At 38.6% G+C, this 22,657-nt stretch overlaps 2 pseudogenes; one reads left to right on the top strand and one right to left on the bottom strand.

Moving 5' to 3' along the window:
* Positions 1-19,750, bottom strand: part of LOC149549760 (putative 12-oxophytodienoate reductase 11) — a 34,924-nt pseudogene extending 15,174 nt beyond the window's left edge.
* Positions 19,751-19,801: 51 nt separating this feature from the next.
* Positions 19,802-21,844, top strand: LOC149549761 (L-type lectin-domain containing receptor kinase SIT2 pseudogene; annotated as a pseudogene).
* The last annotated feature ends 813 nt before the right edge of the window (positions 21,845-22,657 follow it).

Below are 22,657 nucleotides of genomic sequence, written 5' to 3' on the forward strand. Positions count from 1 at the left end.
CATACCCCATGCAAGATGCAATTAATATAAATTAGATCACCTACAATTGCTGGAAAATAAACATTGTGAGGTTCATATCTTGAAAAGGAACTCTAGATAAAACTTTTGTCATTTGCAACTACTAATCGAACTCTCACATCCCATGATTAGTCGTATTTTATCAAGATAGCTCACAATGATTTTTCTCAAATGTCTGTAACTACTGCTCAAGTGGGTTGTTATGGATGGACACAAGTTGTGGCAGTATACACTAATGGTTACTGTGGTAGAAATTGAGTTTCTACATGAGAGGATATGGGATATGTGGGAGATAATATTACTCACAAGGCAACTTTACTTCCTCATATCAGCCAAAGTAAGATGGTTAATATGATAGTAGATTTAGGATTAGTGGAGACATGGCTTTTTGTAGTATATATGAATTCAGATGTTGGTAAAGCTAAGAAAATGGGGATATTGAACAAGGAATATATTTGGATAGTCACATATTGGCAATCCTTTTTTCTTGATTCAACTAGACTTGCAACACTGGATATAATGTTCTTTGGCTTTTGATAGGAGTAAATCTCACTTTGGTTCGTCTCGTTAAAACTAGAAAGATATCTAAAATTTATTACTGCTGCTTTGTAAATCTCTGCAACTTAGTGTAGAGAGATTGATTATTGTTGTTGTTAATGTAATGCTTTGTATCTTTTGACAAGGGAAAATTTGAATTTTGTTCACAGGTATAATTTTTTAATCTTTGTAGAAAGAATCATCCTAGCATTTGAGAGTCAACATAAATATACATTATTGCAATCTAGAGATAAATTCTTATAAGAAGATATTAGGACAAAATAAATAGACCAATTTTGTTACTTGAAAAAAAGTCAAATTGAGGAATGAATACAACAACCATTGTTTTCACTCTTCAATTCTTCATTCTATATATATCCCCTCCAGAAATATATGACCTTTAGTATCTATGTGGATCTCTGCTCCTCAATTATCATTTGATATGCATTATTAGGTGTTATCTCTAATTCAAAATACACTTGAGATTAAGACCAGACAATTTATGTGTTGGGATGAAATAAGACCAGACAATTCATGATCCTTTCATTTTGTAGACAACTGGCATGTGTCCAATGTTGTGTTGCAAGTTTCAATCATCTATTTTATTTTTATCTCATTCAAAGGTAAGAAGAAGATAAATTGTGGAAGGTGAACTAATTACTGAGCTTCATGCACCTGGACATGTTATCATGTTCATATACATTTCATTCTTAATGTTACAATCCACTTAGATTTGTTGCAAAAAACAACAAAAAATGTAATATAATGTGGAGTACAAGAATATATGTCTATGTTTTGACATCAAGGTAGAGCTGAATGAACATTGAAAAAATAAATAGAATAGTGGGGATAAGGGCTCAAAAAGGAGGCAATAAGATAGACTTTTGGCTAATCCAATGAGCTTGTCTCTGTACTGCTATGCTATCTCTAAGTTGAAATTACTAAAAAAGTGATTAGGTGGAATGTCCTTGTCTAATATGATAAATGCCAAATCTTTCTTGTCAATGTTCTCTGCTCTCAAACCTCTTTTTTGTATGTAGTGAAGCCCTACAAAGGAAATTCCCTATTGTTCTTCAGTCTATACCTAGATGCTACAACCAATGATACCAGCCTACATGCTAGATGCCTTGTTATATGTCGATGAAAACCAACTTTCTGCTCAATATATATTTGTTTAATAGTCATGGAATTTAGCTTTATACCCAAAGATTGCATTAGTTTGAAAGATTCTAAAGCCTTTTTATAAATGTGTAAACTAAATATTAATGTTATGCAGTCCTTATATAGGTATGTATTTTTTTAAAATTACCATATTAAAAATAAAGGAGAAAGAGATTCGATTTTACAAATTTTAATGTACAGTTTTAATTAATACTCCAAATTTAACATGTATATTTTACAAATATAACATATTTGACTACTTCTCAAGCATTTGGGCTGTAATTCTATTCTTAGTTCTCCAACTTATAGTTTCAGTTTATATGCAAGTACTTTTTGATTTCACATATTGTATAAACTATCAATGTCGAAGCTCTATTTCTCATGATAGATTTTGAGTTTTTGATCTCTTCATTTATAAATCTTTCAAGCTCTAAAGAATTTTTGGATGGAGATGCCATATTAATGTTAGATCCAAGAATAAATAGAAACCTTGCTACAAACTTGGTCATAGAGAAAGTGCTATTAAGGAGTGGTTAAAAGGCTTGGCATTGATTTGGTTTTGATCAATCAGGTATGCTTCATGTGTCCAGACTCTTTCTACTCAAAATTTAGCTCTTGTTTATGGCTTATTATTATTATGAGTTTTATAAGTTTATATAGTTCATTTCTCTGTTAAAAATTTCTATTACATTTTGGTTTTCTTTTTGTTTTACATAATTGAAATTAAACCCATTTATTTCTTATTATAGGACCGCATTAGCCTTATGCTCAAAAAAAGAAGAGGAAGTCTCATGTTATAAGATTAGAACCACAAGAGCCATAGGAGAATGTCGAAGATAGTCACCATGTGCCTATTAGCAATAGGCACATTGTGACTATCTTTGGCTAATAGGCACACCGTGATTATCTTTAGCATTCTTCAATCAAGAATTCTCTTTTAGTTGAGCTTGCAAGGGAGATCAGCTAGTGAAGATGCTCTGTTAGCACCTTTAGAATCAGCAAGAAAGTGGGGTGTGGCACCTTCTCCAGATAATGGTACTGTTGGATCAAATACAACATTAAACAATCAAGATTTAGAACTATGCTTAAACTTAAAAAATGTTTTACTACCACCGGGACTCCCCTTATATTCAATACATAGAGAATATTACTACCACTGAGACTCCCCTTATATCATGTTAGGAAACTTACCAATCTAATAGAGGTTTGGGCTAAACTTGAAGCATTGTATGGGACCATAGATGAAGAAATGGCCTACACTATTGAGGACAAACTTCTCAAGTTAGATCCTAGGAATTTTGACACCATCAAAGATTATCTTACCTAGGTAGACATGTATAGGGCACAACTTAAGGATTGTGGTGAACCCATCAAGGATAGAAAGATGATCAAACATATAATGACTTATCTTCCACCTGAATATGCTCCTTTTGTTTCCAGTTACAATACTCACAAATTAAAAATAGGTAGTGCCTACACTAAGACTTCATTTGAGAAATTTTTAGAAATGTTGGTCTTAGAACATGACAATTTAGTGAGTATGGGAACTCTCCATTCTTTCAAGACCAAAGCCTTAGTAGCTAATGAAGGGAATTCAAGTAGTAAAAACTCCAACAAGAAGTAGAAAAAGTGGAAGGCTAAGCCACAAGATGACACACAACAATCCTCCTCTAAACAACAATCTTCCTCACATCAATCTTCTTCCATGCAACAATCTTCCTCACAACAAGGAAAGTCTTTTTCCAAAAATAATTAGAAGGGGAACAACTCCAACAAAAGGGAGAAGAAAACTTGTGCCTATTATAAGAAGAATGGTCAGTATGAACATGAGTGTATGGATAAGTAGATTGATGAATTGGTAAACCTAATAAGGAAACACAAAATTGATGTACCAAATGCATATAAGGACAAGGGATCTTCAACCACTTCAAAAGGTAAGGGACAAGGTTTGATAGCAAGTACAAATAATGCTGAGGAATGGGTTCTTGATTCAAGAGCTACACATCATATGGGTGCTTCAAGGGAGCATTTTTCCTCTTTGAAACCATCAAATGTACCTTAGATCTATGTGGGCAATGAAACTCGAGTGGAAGTTGAAGGGAAAGGGAATGTTGAGTTAGACAATGGTGTCTTCAAGGATGTTCTACATGTTCCTAACCTTAGCACCAACCTTCTTTCCATCTACCAAATAACTCACTATGGATGTGGCAACAAAGTGGAGTTCCTTCTTGATACAGTTGTAGTGAAAAATCACAAGGATGATTCTATGGTGGTGATTGGAAAAGCTAATCATGAGACAAGACTTTATTCTTTTTCTCATTTTGTACCTAAGTCAACTTCCCTTGCCTTGTTGACTCACTCAAATTCACAAAGTAAACTTTGGCATAAGAGGTTTGGACATCTCAATTATCACTACCTTCAAAAACTTAGTAGCAAGTGTAGGAGTTGATGAAATCCAAATCCATAGTGCACCAAGATCATTTGCATGCAAATAGTTTGCTGAAGAGAAATCAAAGGAGCAAGAGCTTGAAGCAAACAAGGCAAGAGAAAATATTTCACAAGAGGAAAATGAAATTGCTATGTGAATGAATGAATTTACAATGAGAGAGAGTCCAATATAAAGGCCTCAAGGAAGCTTGTAGAACAAGATGAAAAGTGCTAGAAGATAAGGTTGACAACTAAGCATATGTATACAAAAGGTGGGATATCCTCGATGAGAGGATAAGTATGACTTTGACAGGAACAAACACCCATGTTGTGAACAACTCCTAGACTAAAAATAATAAATAAATGCATTAACCTAAGTAAACTTAAGTAATAGGATAAATAATTAATAAATAACTATTTACTCTAACACTTTCCCTTAAGTGCAACTTAGGGGAATGCCTTTAGCTCACAAAATCTAAGATGAAATGCAGAATGGGTCCTAGCAACAAGGCCATGTTAGGTACCCATGTACAATGCAAAGAAATGCAACCTCTAAAAATGAAGAAAGAGAGAAAACCTCATGGGAAAAACCATCCCCCAAAAAGAGGTAAGTACAAACATGCTGAAAAAAATGAAGGAAGGAAGGCCTCAACAAGACCTCCAAAGGATAATTGCCACTGGAAGTGTTTCAAGAAACTCTCTCAAAACCATAAGTACAGCTAGCCCCACCATGAGAGATAGAAAAGATAGCAAAGCCCCCCCAGAATAATGGAGCTCCTAGAGAAAGAACCAAACCAATGAAGCTCCAATGTGGAGGAAAAAAGGGAAAAAAACAAGGGAACCCCTGAATGAGAGGGAAAACTGGAAGGTTTGCCTGATCCTCTAGCTCCATTCATCAAGCCTCTAGGTGCACTTGTTGTGGATTTTATAGTGGACATTCATGATAGTATCATCACACTTGCCTTGGGGATTCCTTTTTAGGATCTTCATATTTTCTCCTTTGAGCATCAACTAGGTCTTCCAGTTTCCCCTCTCATTTAGGGGTTCCCTTGTTTATTTTATTCTTAGATAAAATGTAAATTGTTGTAAAATATGAGATGATATGAAAATACAATGAGAGAGAGAGACCAAATACAAAGGCCTCAAGGAAGCTTGTAGAACAAGCTAGAAAGTGCTAAGTATGACTTTGATAGGAACAAACTCCCATGTTGTCAACAATTCCTAGACTACAACTAATAAATAAACGCATTAACCTAAGTAAACTTAAGTAATAGAATAAATAATTAATAAATAATTATTTACTCTAACAACAAGGATATGGTCATTGGTTTACTTCAAGTCAAGTATTTAGAGGGTGTATGTCTAGGTTGTGAAGCAGGCAAGCATCCCAAAGAGAAATATGACAAGGAGAAGTCTTGAAAGGTTACTGTTGTTCTTGAATTAATTCATAGGGATGTAGCTGGCCCATTTCTAGTACCATCTTTTGGTAAGGCTCGCTATGTTCTCACCTTTATTGATAACTTTTCACACTACACTTGGATCTTCTTTCTTGATCATAAGAGTGAAGTATTTGATAAGTTTATCACCTTCAAAGCTCAAGTTGAGAAAAAATCAAGGAAAGCCATCAAGATTCTATGAACAGATAATGACAGGGAATATGTCAACTCCAAGCTTATAAACTTTTGCACTCATGAGGGTATTGATCTTCAACATTTAGTTGCCTACATGCCATAGCAGAATGGTATTGCTGAAAGGAAGAATAGAACCCTTAAAGAGATGACCACTTGTATGCATCAACATAAGTCTCTAGATCAAGTGTTTTAGGTAGAAGCCATGTGTTGTGCCAATTACATCCAAAACAAAAGTCCCCATAAGGCCTTAGATGGTATTACACCTTTTGAGGCTTGGTGTGGAAGAAAACCAAGTGTAAAGAACTTTAAAGTTTTTGGTTTTCCAATATGGGCAAGGATACCTCCACAAAAGAAAAAGACATTAGAACCTCAAAGAAAACCTTGTATATTCATTGGATATCCTGACCATCTTAAGGCATACACACTCATGGATCCAGAGACAGATGGAATCTTTTTTGAGAGGAGTGTTCACTTTGAAGAAACTTGTCCAAGTTTGGCTTCTTCAACTTCTCCTTCTTCCTCCTTCATGGAAAGTGATCATAGTGATGATAGTGACCCAAAAGATGAGATTCCTTCAATTTTGACTCACAGCACACCACCTTTGCATGGTCCACAAACAGTTGAGGACATTTCTTCTTCTTCCACTAAACCTTATTGGGCACATCAAACCCTTGATTCAATAGGTTCATTGGTGGGGAATCCTTTCGATACTCAAAGGACAAGGTCATAGCACAAATAATTTCCACATGCTTATATTGCCCTTGCTTCAGATCCATAGTCATTTAAGGAAGTACCATTAATTCTAGAATGGGACAAGGCCATGGAGGAAGAACATAACTCTTTAATGAAAAATAACACTCGAGACTTAGTTCCCCTTCCTAAGGGAAGAAAGTTGGTTTGATGTATGTGGATCTATCAAACCAACTTTGTAGTGGGTGGAAGTGTTGATAAGCATAAGGCCAAACTAATTGCCAAAGGTTTCTCATAGGTTCCAAGTATTGATTATACTAAGACTTTTTCACTAGTCCCCAAGATGAACTCCATTCGCTTGACACTAGTTATTGCTGCAGCTCATGGTTGGGTTGTACATCAGATGGATGTAAAGAGTATCTTTTTGAATGGTGATCTTCACAAGGAGATTTATATGGAGCAGCCATAGGGGTTTATACAAGATTCTACTATGGTTTGTAGATTGAAAAAGTCTATCTATGGTCTTAAGTAGGCTCCTTGGGCTTGGTATTCCAAGATGGATTCCTTCTTACTCTTAGCAAGATTCACTAGGTGTCATTCTGATTCGAACATCTACATTCTTTAGAGGGATGACTCACACTTGATACTCATGCTTTATGTAGATGACTTGATCATTACAGGAAGTACTTCATCCATCATTGCCAATGTCAAGACCTCCTTGCAGGATACATTTACTATGATAGACTTCGGTTTACTACATTATTTCCTTGGTATTGAGATCACACAGTCTTTAGAAAGCATCACACTTTCTCAACCCAAGTATGCTCTTTACTTGCTTTCTCGATTTCACATGAGTGACTACAAGCCTACTCCTGCTCCCTTTCTTTTAGGTGTCAACTTAGAGGCCAAGTGTAGCACTCCACTTGTTGATGCTACATTATATAGATAGTTAGTTGGGAGTCTCATCTACTTGACACATACACTCCCTAATATAGCTTTTTCAATTGGCATGGTTTCTCACTTCATGCAAGAGCCACATGAGCTTCATTAGAAGGCCGCCAAGTGCATCTTACATTAAATATAGGGTACACATACACATGGGATTCACTATGCAATAGGTACAAGACTTTTTCTGGTTGGATATACAGACTCAAACTATGCATGGGACCATGATTCTCACAAGTCTACTTTAGGTTACATGTTTCACCTTGGTTCTGACCCTATTTGTTGCTAGAGTAAGAAGCAAAATAATATTGCTCTTTCTTCAATTGAGGCTAAGTATCAAGGAGTTGTCAATACAGCTACAAAGGCTCTTTGGTTATAGCACATCCTAAAAGAGTTTGGATTTGATCTACCTAAACCTACAGTCATACATTGTGACAATTAGAGTGCTATTGAGATCTCAAAATATCTAGTTCAACATCAGTAGACCAAACACATTGAGGTTCATATGCACTACATTAGAGAGTTGATACATGAGCACATCATTGCATTATAGTATTGTCCTACAACACAGCAGGTCACAAATATCTTCACCAAACCCTTCATTGAGGTCAAGTATATTCATTTGCAAGATCTCTTGGGGTTGTGGGATGTTGCAGAAAGGGGAGTCCCTTGACTTCTCTCTTCTTCTTTCTTCTAGGAGGGATCTTTTCCTCATTTGAGGTCTTCTTCTCTCTCATTTTCTTTATTGTACTTATCTCTCTTTTTGGAGGAGGGTTTTTCCCATGAGGTTTTCCCTCTTTCTCCACTTATGAGAGATTGCATTGCATGACATTGTATGTAGAGCATTGTTTTTGTACATGGGAACCTAATATGGCCTCGTAGCTGGGACCCATCATGCATTTGTAAGCTTAAGTGCATTCCCCTAAGTTGCACTTAAGGGGGGTGTTGGTGTAAATAAGTATTCACTATTTACGCTTTACTTAAGTTTACTTAGATCAATGTATTATTTTATTATTTATTAGGTTGACACTTAGGAGTTTATATACTTTTATGAGTTGTCATGTTGACAACACTGAAGTAAGCAACTCTAATTCAGCACATGGTGTTTATAACACTGGAGTTTGCATAATTGACTGAGTTGTCATGTAGACATCACAATTATTTGCACTCTTAATTAAGCACATGGTGTCTACGATATTATTTTTTGTGCTACACCTTTATAGGCTTATCCTCTTATCATCACACTTACTCTTGTGCTTAATGGAGGATAATCCACTCCTAGTGGACATGTGCTTGGTTGTAAGACTTATTAGTATGTTGAATCCTAGACATTCCAGAAGCATTTTAGAGGCCTTTCTATACAGGCACTCCTAGTGTACTTTTACATGAATTGAATACTATATTGTTATTTTGATCATACTCTGGTCCATTTTGTGCTTGTGCTTGAGTTCCTTGATCTTGGATGATTTTTTCCCTAAGGCAAATTCTTGCACTTTGCAATTTTCTTTGTTCATGTAGCAATTTCATTTTATCTCTTTTAATTGCCAAATCTCTCTCCCTCTCTTCTGTTGTTTTAGTTTTTGGTTTCTTCCTTGGCATGATGATGATTTCTATATGCCAATTATTCAAACATCTGAATTACTTACAATCTGTAAATTACAAATCATTCAAATACATATACAAATTACAATTATTTTAATGAATACACAATATATATTAAACAACTTGTCAAATTTCTAACCATTTCCAAATAGAAATTCATTCAAACATACAAATTTCAATGAATACACTATATAATAAACAACTTGTCAAATTATAATGAAATTTGTCTCTATATAGTAACAAAAAATATTTAAAAAGGATTGCACTAACGAAAGAATATTCAAAAAGCCTTCAAATACTGTATCCAATAATTGAATTTGGTGTTTGCTAGCTTCAAATAGAATGAAAGAATGTTAAAAAAACCTTCACATAGTGTATCCAATGATTGAATATGGTGTTTGCTAACTTCCAACAACATGAAACCCATGTTTTTTGTTTGAACAAGAAAACACACAACAGACAAAAAATAGAATATGGATTAGTAGGGATCTAAACTTTTGATATGATTTTTTTTGGTGTTTTCATATAGTGCATACGTACTATAAAACTTATGCCCTCTAAAGCACGTGTGCACTATAGTGCATACACACTTTGTGAAAAATTTATCTCTCCCTATCCCACCCTCTCCCATCCCCTACTCTCTCTCTCTCTCTCTCACCCCCTACTCTCTCTCCCATCCCCTTCTCTCTCTCTCTCTCTCTCTCTCTCTCTCTCTCTCTCTCTCTCTCTCTCTCTCTCTTTTTCTCTCTCTCCCCTCTCTCATCCCCTACTCTCTCTCACATTCACACTCTTATCCCCCCCTCTCTCCCTCTCCCTCTCCCCCCCTACTCTCTCTCCCACCCCTACTCTCTTTCTTTCATCCCCTACTCTCTCTCTCTCACACACTCCCATCCCATTCTCTCTCTCATCTCTCTTGTCCCCTACTCTCTCCCCTTCCCTCCCTCTCCCTACTCTCTTTCACTCTCTCTCTCCCCCCATCTCCTACTCTCTCTCTATCTCTCTCTCTCTCACACACACACTCCCATCCCCTTCTCTCTCTATCCCCCTCTCCCTCTCTCCCACCCTCTACTCTCTCTCTTACACAGACATACACTACCATCCCATTCTCTCTCTCCCCCACCCCCTTCTCTCACTCTCTCTCCTATCCCCTACTCTCTCTCATTCTCTCTCTCTCTCTCACACACACACACACATACACTCCCATCCCCTACTCTCTCTCTCACACACACACACTCCCATCTCTCTCTCTCTCTCTCTCTCTCTCTCTCTCTCTCCCCCCTTGACTCTCCCACCCCCTACTCTCTCTCTCTCACACATATTACCATCCCCTTCTCTCTCTCTCTCTCTCTCTCTCTCTCTCTCTCTCTCTCTCTCTATCTCTCCCTCCCTCTCTCCCATTCTCCTACCCCCTACTTTCTCTCTCACACACCCATTTCCATCTCCCTCCCCCCCTCTCTCCCTCCCTCTCTCCCATCCCTACTCTCTCTCTCCCATCCCCTAAAATCTCTCTCACACACTCCCATCCCTTAGTCTCTCTCTCTCTCTCTCTCTCTCTCTCTCTCTCTCTCTCTCCCTCTCCCTCTCCCTCTATCCCACTCTCCCACCTCCTTCTCTCTCTCTCTCTCTCTCTCTCTCACACACACACACACACACACATTGCCATCCTCTGCTCTCTCTCTCCCACTTTCCCACCCTACTCTCTCTCTCCCCCCCACCCCCTACTCTCTCTCTCACTGCCATCCCCTACTCTCTCTTTCTCACACTCTCGTCCCCTACTCTCTCTCTTTCTCTCCCTTTCCCACCCCCTACTCTCTCTCTTGTAGGCATACAATGTCATCCCCTTCTCTCTCTCCCCCTCTCTCTATCTCTCTCCTACTCTCTCTCTCTCTCCCCCATCCCATACTCTCTCTATCTCATACACATACACTCCCATAACCTACTCTCTCCCCCTCTCTCTCAATCTCCCACCCCATACTCTCTCTCTCTCTCTCACATTGCCATCTCATTCTCTCTCTCTCTCTCTCTGACACACACACACACATCCACCCCCTTCTCTCTCTCTCTCTCTCTCTCTCTCTCTCTCTCTTTCTCTCTCTCTTTTTATCTCTCCCCCTCTCCCTCTCTCCCCACTCTTCCACCCCCTACTTTCTCTCTCCCCCATCCCCTACTCTCTCTCTCACACACACCCATTCCCTACTCTCTCTCTCTCTCCCATCCCCTACTCTCTCTCTCTCACACACACACACACACACATACACACTCCCATCCCCTACTCTCTCTCTTCCCCATCCCCTACTCTCTCATCCCTTACTTTCTCTCTCCCCTACTATGTGAAAAATATATCTCTCCCTATCCCACCCTCTCCCACCCCCTACTCTCTCTCTGTCTCTCTCTCTTTCTTCCACTCTCCCAACCCTACTCTCTCTCTCTCTCTCACACACACAAACACACACATTGCCATCCCCCTCCTCTCCCTCTCCCACCCCCTACTCTCTCTCCCATACCCTACTCTCTCTCTCTCTCTCTCACACACACACACTCCCATCCTCTACTCTCTTTCTCTATCTCGCTCTCTCCCCCTCTCTCCCCCTCTATCATCCCCTACTCTCTCTCTTGCACTCTCTACTCTCTCTCCCATCCCCTACTCTCTCTCTCTCTCTCACACACACACATACACTCCCATTCCCTTCTCTCTCTCACTCACTCTCTCTCTCTCACACACACTCCCACCCTCTACTCTCTCTCTCTCTCTCTCACACACACACACACACACACATAGCCATCTCCTTCTCTCTCTCTCTATCTCTCTCTCTCTCCATCCCTCCCTCTCCCTCTCTCCCACTCTGCCACCCCCTACTCTCTCTCTCTCTCTCACACACACATTGCCATCCCCCCCCCTCTCTCTCTCCTTCCCTCCCACTCTCCCACCCCCTACTCTCTTTCTCTCTCCCATCCCCTACTATCTCTCTCTCTCTCTCACACACACACACTCCCATCCCCTACTCTCTCTCTCCCACTCTCCCACACCCTATCTCAAGCAAACACTTCCATCCCCTTCTCTCTCTCTCTCTCTCCCACTCTCCCACCCCTACTCTCTTTCTCTCTCCCCCATCTCCTACTCTCTCTCTCTCTCTCACACACACACACACACACACACACACACACTTCCATCCCCTACTCTCTCTGTGACACTCTCATCTCCTACTCTCTCTCCCCCTCTCCCACTCATACTCTCTCACACACACAACCATCCCCTTCTCTCTCTCTTTACCACTCTCCCACCCCCTACTCTCTCTCTCCCATCCCCTACTCTCTCTCAATCTCCCACCCCTTACTCTCTCTCTAACACACACACTACCATCCCCTCTCTCTCTCTCTCTCTCACTCATCTCCTACTCTCTCTCTCTCCCACTCTCCCACCCCCTACTCTCTCTCTCTCTCTCACACACACACACTCACAACCATCCTCTTCTCTTTGTCTCTCTATCTCTCTGTCTCTCTCTTCCCCACTCTCCCACCCCCTACTCTCTCTCTCCTCCATCCCCTATACTCTCTTCCATTATCTACTCTCTCTCTCACCTCCTACTCTCTCTCTCTCTCCCATACCCTACTCTCTCTCTCTCTCTCTCTCTCTCACACACACACACACACACACACACACACACTCCCATTCCCTACTCTCTCTCTCTCTCTCTCTCTCTCTCTCTCTCTCTCTCTCTCTCTCTCTCTCTCTCCCCCTCCATCCCCTACTCTCGCTCTCACTATGTGAAAAGTCTCTCTCCATATCCCACCCTCTCCCATCCCCTACTCACTCTCTCTCTCTCTCACACACACACACACACTACCATCCCCTTCTCTCTCTCTCTACCACTCCTTACTCTCTCTCTCTCTCTCTCTCCCATCCCCTACTCCCTTTCTCTCTCTCTCACACTGCCATCCCCTACTTTCTCTTCCATACCCTACTCTCTCTCTCTCTCTCCCCCCCTTTCTCCCACTCTCCCACCCCCTACTCTCTCTCTCACTCACCCCTACTCTCTCCCCCATCCCCTACTTTCTCTCTCCCTCTCTCACACACACTCCCATCCCCTTCTCTCTCTCACTATCTCTCTCACACACACTCTCATCCCCTACTCTCTCTCTCACCCACCCCTTACTATGTATCACTCACTCTCTCTCCCCTACTCTCTCTCTCTCTCTATCACACTCTCTCCCATCCCATCCCTTACTCTCCCTATCTCTCACTCTCTCCCTCTCTCTCACACTCTCCCTCTCCCATCCCCTACTCTCCCTCTTCCAGTCCCTACTCTCTCCCTTGATCTCACCTTCTCTGATCCCCTACTTTCTCTCTCTCTCCCTCCCCCCTCCCTATCCCACCTTCTTCGATCCCCTTCTCCCTCTCTCACATTATTTCTCCTTCCCCCCTTCCTATCCCACCTCCTACTCTCTCCCCATACTCTCTCTCATTCTCTACCCTCTCTCCCTCTCTCCTTCTCTCTCTATTGAAATTTAGGCATTTATAGTGCGTGTGCACTAAAGCACATACGTGCTATGCAAGCTTGAATGTAAAAAATGCTTTAAATAGCACGCACATGCTATTGAAAAAGCACTCTATTTAAAGCTTTGGATTCTACTAAGCCTAAGGCTTGGTTTTTCCCTGGGGATCCAACCCAAATGTTTAGAGTCTCTAAACTAGTTTGAGATGTGTTTTTTTGCAAACATACAAAAAATGATTAATTTTTCTTGTGCACTCTCCTTCAAGTTTCCTCATGGTTGAGCATTAATGAAATTAGGTTACATGACATTGTAGATCTCTATGTTAGCTATATAACCATATAATTTATTTTTAATTCAAACTATTTCAAACCTTTCAACTAGAATTTCTTTTGAATGTATGTCCATTTTCTATCAAAAACCAATGTGTACTAATTGGGTTGTAGATTTTAGCCCATTCATCGAATTTTGCAACAACCTAGTTTTTTAGAAACTGGACTCCATTCTACACACTTTGAAAAAAAAGAAGTTTTGATTTTAGATTAGTTTTCAATCATTTCTAGGGGGAGCACACATATATTTCACATTTTTGGGATGTGTCCAATTAAAAAATTCATTAAAAAAATACACATTATAAAATTACCCAAAAAATATGGGATAAACTACATAGTGTTAGGTAACTTTTGACCAGAGCAATTAAAGAATTTAAAAAAAAGTTAACATTTTAGGGGGGCCACACTTTGCACTATGTTATATTTTTTCTAAAAAAGTAGTACCACTTTTTATGGCCCTCTTTTTTGAGGACCTAAAACTAAACCATTTTGAAAAAAAATTAGTAGTTTAAAAACTAGATTCAAAGGACTAATACTTTTATTTTTGTCATTTCTTAAAATTTTGAGAGTAACTATCTTCAAATTCTTGTCAAAGTTCAAAAATTGTTGATTTCAAAAAAATGTGGCCACTTATACCCACCTTTTGGCACCACAACTTGGTGCACCTACCCATAAAAAATATCAAAGTATTTGATCCATACAAGATTTTTGGAGGAGAAAATTTAGAAGAAAGTTACTAGAAGATAAAATTAAGAATGAGTCTAGATTAGGCTTGTTAAATAGCACTAAGCATATCCATTGTTCCAATGAGATAATAATTCAAGATAGTGGATTCATTGTGGCCAAGTACCAATGCTAAATAAAACTCTTCTAAAAAATGAGATAAATATTAAATCAACTTGACACCATAGATATGACAACTATTGCTAAATTCTGAGCCACAAACTAATTTAGCTTTTGGACAGGTTAATTTTGTTGTGTATTATAGGGTAGATGAGGTTTGTGAAGCCTGTAAAGAGACATATTTTGTAGGCCATGGACAAGTTGATGAATAAGGATAAGTTGTTTAAATAGTTCATATTTTGGAAACATTTTTGTGACAGTTAAGACAATTGTTTGCAATTATCAATAGCATTAAAAGGTCTTTAGTTTAGGGTTGTATTAATAAATATTAGAAATAGGAGAGGAAATGGAACATAAGATGATTTAGGGTAAAGATGATTAGTTGGAAAGTAGTATAGAATGCAGGTGTAAGTGATGACTTTAGTACAGGATAAGAAATCTACTTCTCCCAATGGTGGGGTCTGAGAAATAAGAATTTTGAACATATGATAAGGAATAGAAGTCAATGCACCTGAAGTCTCATCATCATATGGTAGTGAAGAGGAATGGCCAAGGAAGAAGAGTAAGGAAGAAAGAAAGAAAAAATAATCTAGAAGAGATTAAAAAGAAAGGTGCATAGGTCTAAAAAGTCTTAAAAATAGGTGTTATGTCCCATGTTATTTTGTTATCTCCATTGTCATTTATGAAGTTGTATTGCTATTTTTTATGTTTTCCAAATTGAAAAACAACCCTCTTCCTTCATATACATATTCTTCATAAACATGTTGAAGTATATGTCACTATCAGGTACACCATTGCACCTCATTTGGTTCAAGTGCTAGTATATGTTTTCTTTGGGTTGAAGGGTTATTATTATGTTACAAGGTGAATTGTTATGTTATGTCAACTTTTGAAAATGTGTCTAGAAGCTTGATGATATTAGATAAGAGTTTTATAATGATGTTTGGGTATTTGTTAGTTCTCCTAGTGCACTAAATACAAATATTTTGCTATTAATTATTCCTCTTATGCACTTGGATGAAGAGAATTATTGAAATAGAACATTTTAAAATGGAATGCCAAAGAATACCAGTAAATAGTAGCACATAACATTGGATGTTGTAAAATGTGTTCCTAGTTACATGGTCAAAAAATAAAGGGGATTAATCAACTATCTTTGAATTTAAATTGGAGAAAGGAAATGATCATCTTCATAACCATGGGAATACCCTAACTGGTAAAATGGCCCAATTTAAGTGGCTAGAAACTATATATGGTTAGGTGTTTAGATTAATGTAATAAATGTGAAGATTGAGTGAGTAGAGTAAGCATATGAGGATAAGGTGAGGGTTAAGTGTGTGGAATATATGCATGTAGACATAGATTAAGGGTTGAAGAAGTGAACTCTACACAAGATTGCACAAAATTGGTTAATATGTATGTATTTTCAAAATATTTCCTTAAAATGGGTATAAAACTAAATGACATATACTATGTGCATTAAAATTTCTTGTTGGGTAACTTACACTATTTAATATAAGTAATGTAATAAGTGCAACTAACCTAATACAATTAATCATGGAAAAATAATAATAAAATTTAACGAAATTTAATGTGTGTTATTTAGGAAGGAACATTTGCACATCTATTGTGTGTCTTTTGAACTTGCATTAAGTTATTAGTTATAATAGGAGTCATGTAGTGTCAAATTGTTTTCTTTCACAAAAATCCTTATGATTATCACCTCATTTGTGTGCTCGATGCTAAACTTAGATTCCTATACACACATTTTGTGCTCAATTGGAATTGGTGTATGTATACCTCTTCCATGTTAGCACATGTATGTTGTCAGAAATGCAATAGGAGAATGTTTTTTCATATTTCAACTATAAAAATATGTTTCCTGTTGTCAACATTCATTTTTATAAGTCCATAATGGTTATAGCGGTTTGACAGCCAAAAGATTAACAATAAATTTGACAAAGGTAAAAGGGTTAGTTGCATGAATGGTAACATTTGTCAAACACGAGTGATCTTTTGTTGTGATTACCTACTAACTATAGACCGAGCCATTCACTTTATGTGCCAATTACAATGAATAACTATTTAAAAGATTAACAAAGCATAGACAAGTAGTTAATTATTTTTTATTGGTTAAGTGCAAAATGACATTGATAGTAGTTTTTGAATAATAAAGCTGCCAAAACAAGGGGGTTGACCCTTACATAAGATAAACTGGCCTACAACCAATAGATTACCAACCAAACAAAAGATTACCCCTTATAATTGCTTAACAAAATAAAAACATCATTTGAAGGAGCATAATAATAAAAACTACTAGGCATCCTATTAAGATGGTCTAAAATAGTACTTATTAAAAGAAAGAAGTTTTTAAACAAAGGCAGAATAATCTTTAAACTAAGTCCTTAAACCAACAAACCAAAAAATGCATAAAATAGAGAGGAGCAGGCCCTAACTAGGCTTCTTCTCATCCTTCCCTTTGAGGATGATGTTGGCCCAATCTTCTGCCAAGAAATCAAAGAGCATTCTAGAGTCCTCATGAGTCAAGTCCTCCTCCTGGTTGTCCTTTAATAGGTGTAGTGTAGTGGCCACCGTGTGTGTCACCTTGATGGTGAACTTTGACAGAAGTTTGACCCTCTCCTTGAGAGCCTGCATCCTCTCTCTCAAGTCTTTAACCTCCAAATTGTGGGTCTCCTTAGTATCCTCTAGCTTACCTCCTAAATTACCCTCCACCATGTCCTTACTATTATCCTGCAAAACTAGGGGGTTAGAAAAAATCTTTTCTTTGGGTATCGCCTTAGCCAGAGATGACACCGTCGTAGGGGAGGGGGCTCTTTCCACCATTTCTAGAAATTGATCTTGCATGAGGTCCACTCTTCCCATGGTAATAGAAGTGGAGACATGGTTCATCTCCTTTTTTCCCTTATACTCACCACCTGAGCTTGATATAGAAGAGTTTGAAATTTCCACCTCCTTATACTCTTGATTCCCCAAACCATAGTTCAATGTCTTCTGTTTCACTCTTTGTTTGGGGTGTGTCGTCTCTTTCGAATCTAAATCCTCCTCTTGCAAAGTAGTGGTCCTAATTTTTTTTTTTGACATTTATTTTTTCTATTCTTCCAGATCTTCATCTACCACCTCTATTTTCTTCTACCAAATCCTCTAGCTCCTTCTCCTTCCCTTTCTTTATTTTCACTTTTTATCTATGAGGGGTAATTCTTCTCTCATTGGGGGACCCACTTGGTGATGGTTGGGGGGTAGGGGCTCTTGGGCAATAATTCTTAGAGGTTAACAAGGCCAGATGGAATTGATAAAGGTGGAACATCAAACCCTAGTGAAGGATTCTAAAATTAACTCCCCTTTTCATCTTTTCCTTAATGTTAGACATAGTATCAACTAATTCATGTAACAAAAAGAAAGGAATAGAAATATAATCACGATGGCGTAAATGATTAAGGAGGGGAAAATGGTAATAGTAGCACACACCATAACTCCCTTCTGGGGTGAGATATTTCATTAGCGCCAAACAAACTTCAATCCATGGCTCTGGAGGCTTTTTATGCAGAAATCCACCACGATGGCGAATGGATCCTTTGCCCTCCTAAAAGAAGTGATTCGGATTGGCCTCATCTGCAACCCTAGTCACCTTCTTTCATTTTCTTCCTTTCATCACAAGGCCTGTCGCCAATGAAATAATTTCCTCTGACACTTGAAACATAATACCATTAACTATCACCTTTCTATTATCCTAGGAATTCACATTGATAGTAGTTAATTATATTTTTGTTTCTTCAATGCACCTCATTTTCCTATATTATCCCAAAATATCCTACATCATTCATATGCCACTTTTTTGCCTCCAATTTGCATGCAATATTTCAATTTAAACTTGAAGTTTTTGAATTAAAAAATTACAACTTTAATTATATCCCCTTAGAGTGATCTTTTCGGGTCACACTTAATAACTTAATTAACTTATTTTATAGGGTAGTTTTAAACATAATTTGTATTTTATAAAAAATATGATTTTGACATATATTTTTTATTTTTATAATTTTTAAATTTTTTTTAATGTATTTTAAATACCACTTTAAGTAAGTTTTTAATTTATTATTTTAAAATTTGTATGTATGTTTGTGTGCACGTATGTGTCAACAAGATTGATCATGATATGGTTGGGCTAAAATTTCCTTAAATTTAATGAAGTGATGAAAGAACCTTTTCACTTTTGATAAGGGTCTATGGGAAGAGATCCAATAGCTACCTAACTTCGCACACTTAGAACTCTTAATATGTATGTCAAAATTTGGTGAACTTTTGTAGGTGACTGAAGCACTTAAAGTTAAGGGTTAGGTGTTTCTGCATTTACAGAGCTCTTGTAGAAGTCGTAGAGTGCAAAGTGGTCGAAAAGTGCCATTTCAAAATGTTCGCATGAAAACTATTATATTCACCCCCAATAGCCACTCACCAAAAAAGAAATAGTACGTACTATACAAATGAACCAATCAACAGCCAAGAAAGTTAAAAACTGATCGACAATTAGTACATGTGTTATCTCTTCGTATATCTCTTTTAACATAAGAAATGATCTCTTTTTATGATAACTAACTCTTTCTATCAATTCTTATAGAACGATAGGCCCATACAAAATATGCACCAGTACCCCCATGCCGTATCTCCCACCTTAAAAACGAATAAATAACTTTTTAGCCCTTTTCCAAAACTTTTTGACTGCACGCAGAATTTTTTACCCTCATTTCCACGACTTTTTGAAAGTGCACAAAAGCTCCTACTTCCTGTACTCTCAGGGGAAACCAGAAAACAAAGGGAGCAATTATCTTTTAAATCAAATTTCCACTCGTCTTTGATTTCCCTTTTCATGTGCTTCGTGCTCATCAAATTCAGCGTAGGAACTGGATTTACTTGTCGATAAAGCTATGTGAAAATTCCATTCTATTCTTACATTGAAATAATACCATGCATCAGCTCAAATATCTGCCATACGGAACAGATCAGTGTACTTGGACTCGAAACTCGCTGGAATCCTATACTGTCTATGAAGAGACTATACATATCGTTATTTACTTTGTTTCGACTACGGCCTATTGTTTTCGTTCATAGGAAATGAAACCCATGTCTGTGAATATCCTGCTTATTATTCTTATGTTCATGTATCCATTGCTTCTAGCCCAAGCTCACACAACTTTCCGCTTCAACAAATTCAATGCCTCCACCCTTTATCAGATCGGAGAAGCTTCAATCCGGTCCAATGCAATCTGCCTAACAAATCAGTCCCAACACATGTCTAGCCGAGCTTTGTATATTCACCCTGTTCGGATGAAAGATCCCAACTTTTCATTCAGCACAACCTTCGTATTCGCCATGGTTCCTTTTCTCTCTGATCCTCCACGCAGTGGGCAGGGGATGGCCTTTATAATCACACCCTCCAAGTCTCCAGTGAAAGATTCTTCATCTCAATTCCTCGGTTTGTTCAACAGTTCCACCATTGGGAAGCCTTCCAATCATCTCTTTGCCGTCGAGTTCGACACAATCTTCAACAAGGAATATCTAGACATGGACAACAATCATGTCGGCGTGGATATCAACGACCTCAGATCTGTAAAGTCTGAATCTGCGGGGTACTGGATTGGCAACAAGATGTATCCATTAGATCTCAACAGTGGACACAACATTCAGGCTTGGATCGATTACGATGATATTCAACAGCAATTGAATGTAACAATAGTGGAAGCCGGTTTATTACGACCAAAGAAACCTCTTTTATCTCTCGAAAACATGAATCTTTCCGACTTCTTGGAACAAGAAATGTATCTGGGTTTCTCTGCATCCACAGGAACAGTCGTTGAAGACCATTGTGTCCTCGCCTGGAGCTTCAGCACAAATGGACCCCCGCCTGAGCTGGATGTATCTCATCTTCCTTCTCTAGTCAAACCCAAGGATTCCAACTCGACACCTATCATAGCCGCCATAACTACAAGTCTGGTACTTCTCTTGGTGCTTCTGCTCGCCGCAGCGGTTTTCTGGTGGAAGAGGATTAAGCAGACTGACGAAATAGAAGAATGGGAGAAAGAATATTGGCCTCACAGATTCGACTATAAAGACTTATATATTGCAACCAAGGGCTTCCGAGAAGATCAGATCTTGGGCTCTGGTGGATTCGGGCAGGTGTACAAAGGTGTTCTTCCTGCAACAGGACAGGAAGTTGCTGTAAAATCAATCTTCAGAGAAACCCCTGAAGCTCTCAAGGAATTCATAGCAGAGATTTCAAGTCTTGGGCGTCTGCAGCACAGGAATCTTGTGCAAATCAGAGGGTATTGCAGGAGGGGTGCCAAGTTTTTCATATTGTACGACTACATGGCGAATGGGAGCCTGGACAAGATGATATTTGGGAGGACCAAGAGCGTGCTGACGTGGGCTCAGAGATGCAGGATTCTGAGGGACGTGGCAGCAGGATTGCTGTATCTTCACGAAGAGTGGGAGCAGGTTGTGGTGCACAGAGACATCAAATCTAGTAATGTTTTGTTGAACTTTGAAATGAATGGGAAGCTTGGGGACTTCGGTCTCGCTCGTCTGTACGAGCACAGAGGAGACCCACAAACTACTCGTGTTGTGGGTACGCTTGGGTACATTGCACCGGAGCTGCTCAATACAGGAAAGGCCGCTCCCAGCGCAGATGTGTTCAGTTATGGTATTTTAATGTTGGAGGTTGCATGCGGGAGAAGGCCTGTGGATTCTTCCCTCGATGATTCGCAGATAGTAATGGTGGACTGGGTGAGAGAGCTGCAAGGGAAAGGCAGGCTCACAGATGCAGCGGATCCCAAACTTGGTGGTGAGTATGTTGAAGATGAGATGGAAATAGTGCTCAAATTGGGACTTTTGTGTTGCAATCCTCAGCCGGAGGAGAGACCCTCCATCAGACAAGTGTTGCAGGTAATGGAAGGTGAAGTCTCACTTCCCGCTGTAATATATCTCCGTGAGATGAGTGGAGAGAGCAGTGGGTCATTTCCATTTGCAGGAGCATCGTATGCATCGACTTCCAACTCTCTTCAGGAGATCTTCAACCGTTTAGGGCCTGCGAATGAGCAGGAGGAATCTCATCATTCTCGTAATGAGGAGAGATTGCAACGTGAGATCTCGGAGTTCTAGGAGGAGGAATCCTATTGCAGACGAGGACGCTATTCTAGCTGGATATATCAGAAAATAGATGTCTATGTTGTTTTGTGAAATCAAATCAGATTTATAAATCAAAATTTTCCTGCTTTTATTGGTGTGGTTTTTCTTCAGAGTTTGGGGTCCCAGCCACCATGATGGGATCAAGAGACAGCACCTCTTGTGGGGTTTTGCGATAGGGTTTATTGTCGGATCGAGGAGAAATGCCCTGTAAGCCAGAAATAACTTTATTCTTGTAAAAAGAGTTGAGAGTTATTTTTCTATCGGACAAAATATTCTAATTCTAATTTTGTAACTGACATAAATCTGATATAAAATGGCTTCAGATTAAGAATTTTTCTATATGATGATTTAGTACTCTCTTGCCGCAGTATTGAGTTTCAAGAGTTCGTCAATTGTAAATAGGTTGTTGACATTCTATTTGGTGGACACAGTCCAAGATTGAATGGACCATGTTACTGTGTGGTTTATTCTTTTACATTGGTCATTATATGATCATATATTCTATTTCTGTATGCTTTATTCATTTAGATTATTGATTATATTTGCATATAGTTGGTATATTTGTAATAATTTGGTTGTCCTAGTTTTAACAATTCAAGCAATGTACGAACAGTTTAGCTCATTGACTTGGACAGAAGTTTCACAATACATCCTTATAGTAATAATACCAAGGCTCAAGGTGCCTTTTTAATTATTCAAGAATTTGCTATGAGTTGGTAGCATTTTCTGTGTCCTCTGCTTTGTTTGGCATTATTTCAGGGAAACTATCTTGGTTTTTGTGGGGAA

This window comes from Cupressus sempervirens, chromosome 7 (assembly GCF_028749045.1).
Source record: "Cupressus sempervirens isolate cs-2001-9-10 chromosome 7, ASM2874904v1, whole genome shotgun sequence".
NCBI lineage: Eukaryota > Viridiplantae > Streptophyta > Pinopsida > Cupressales > Cupressaceae > Cupressus > Cupressus sempervirens.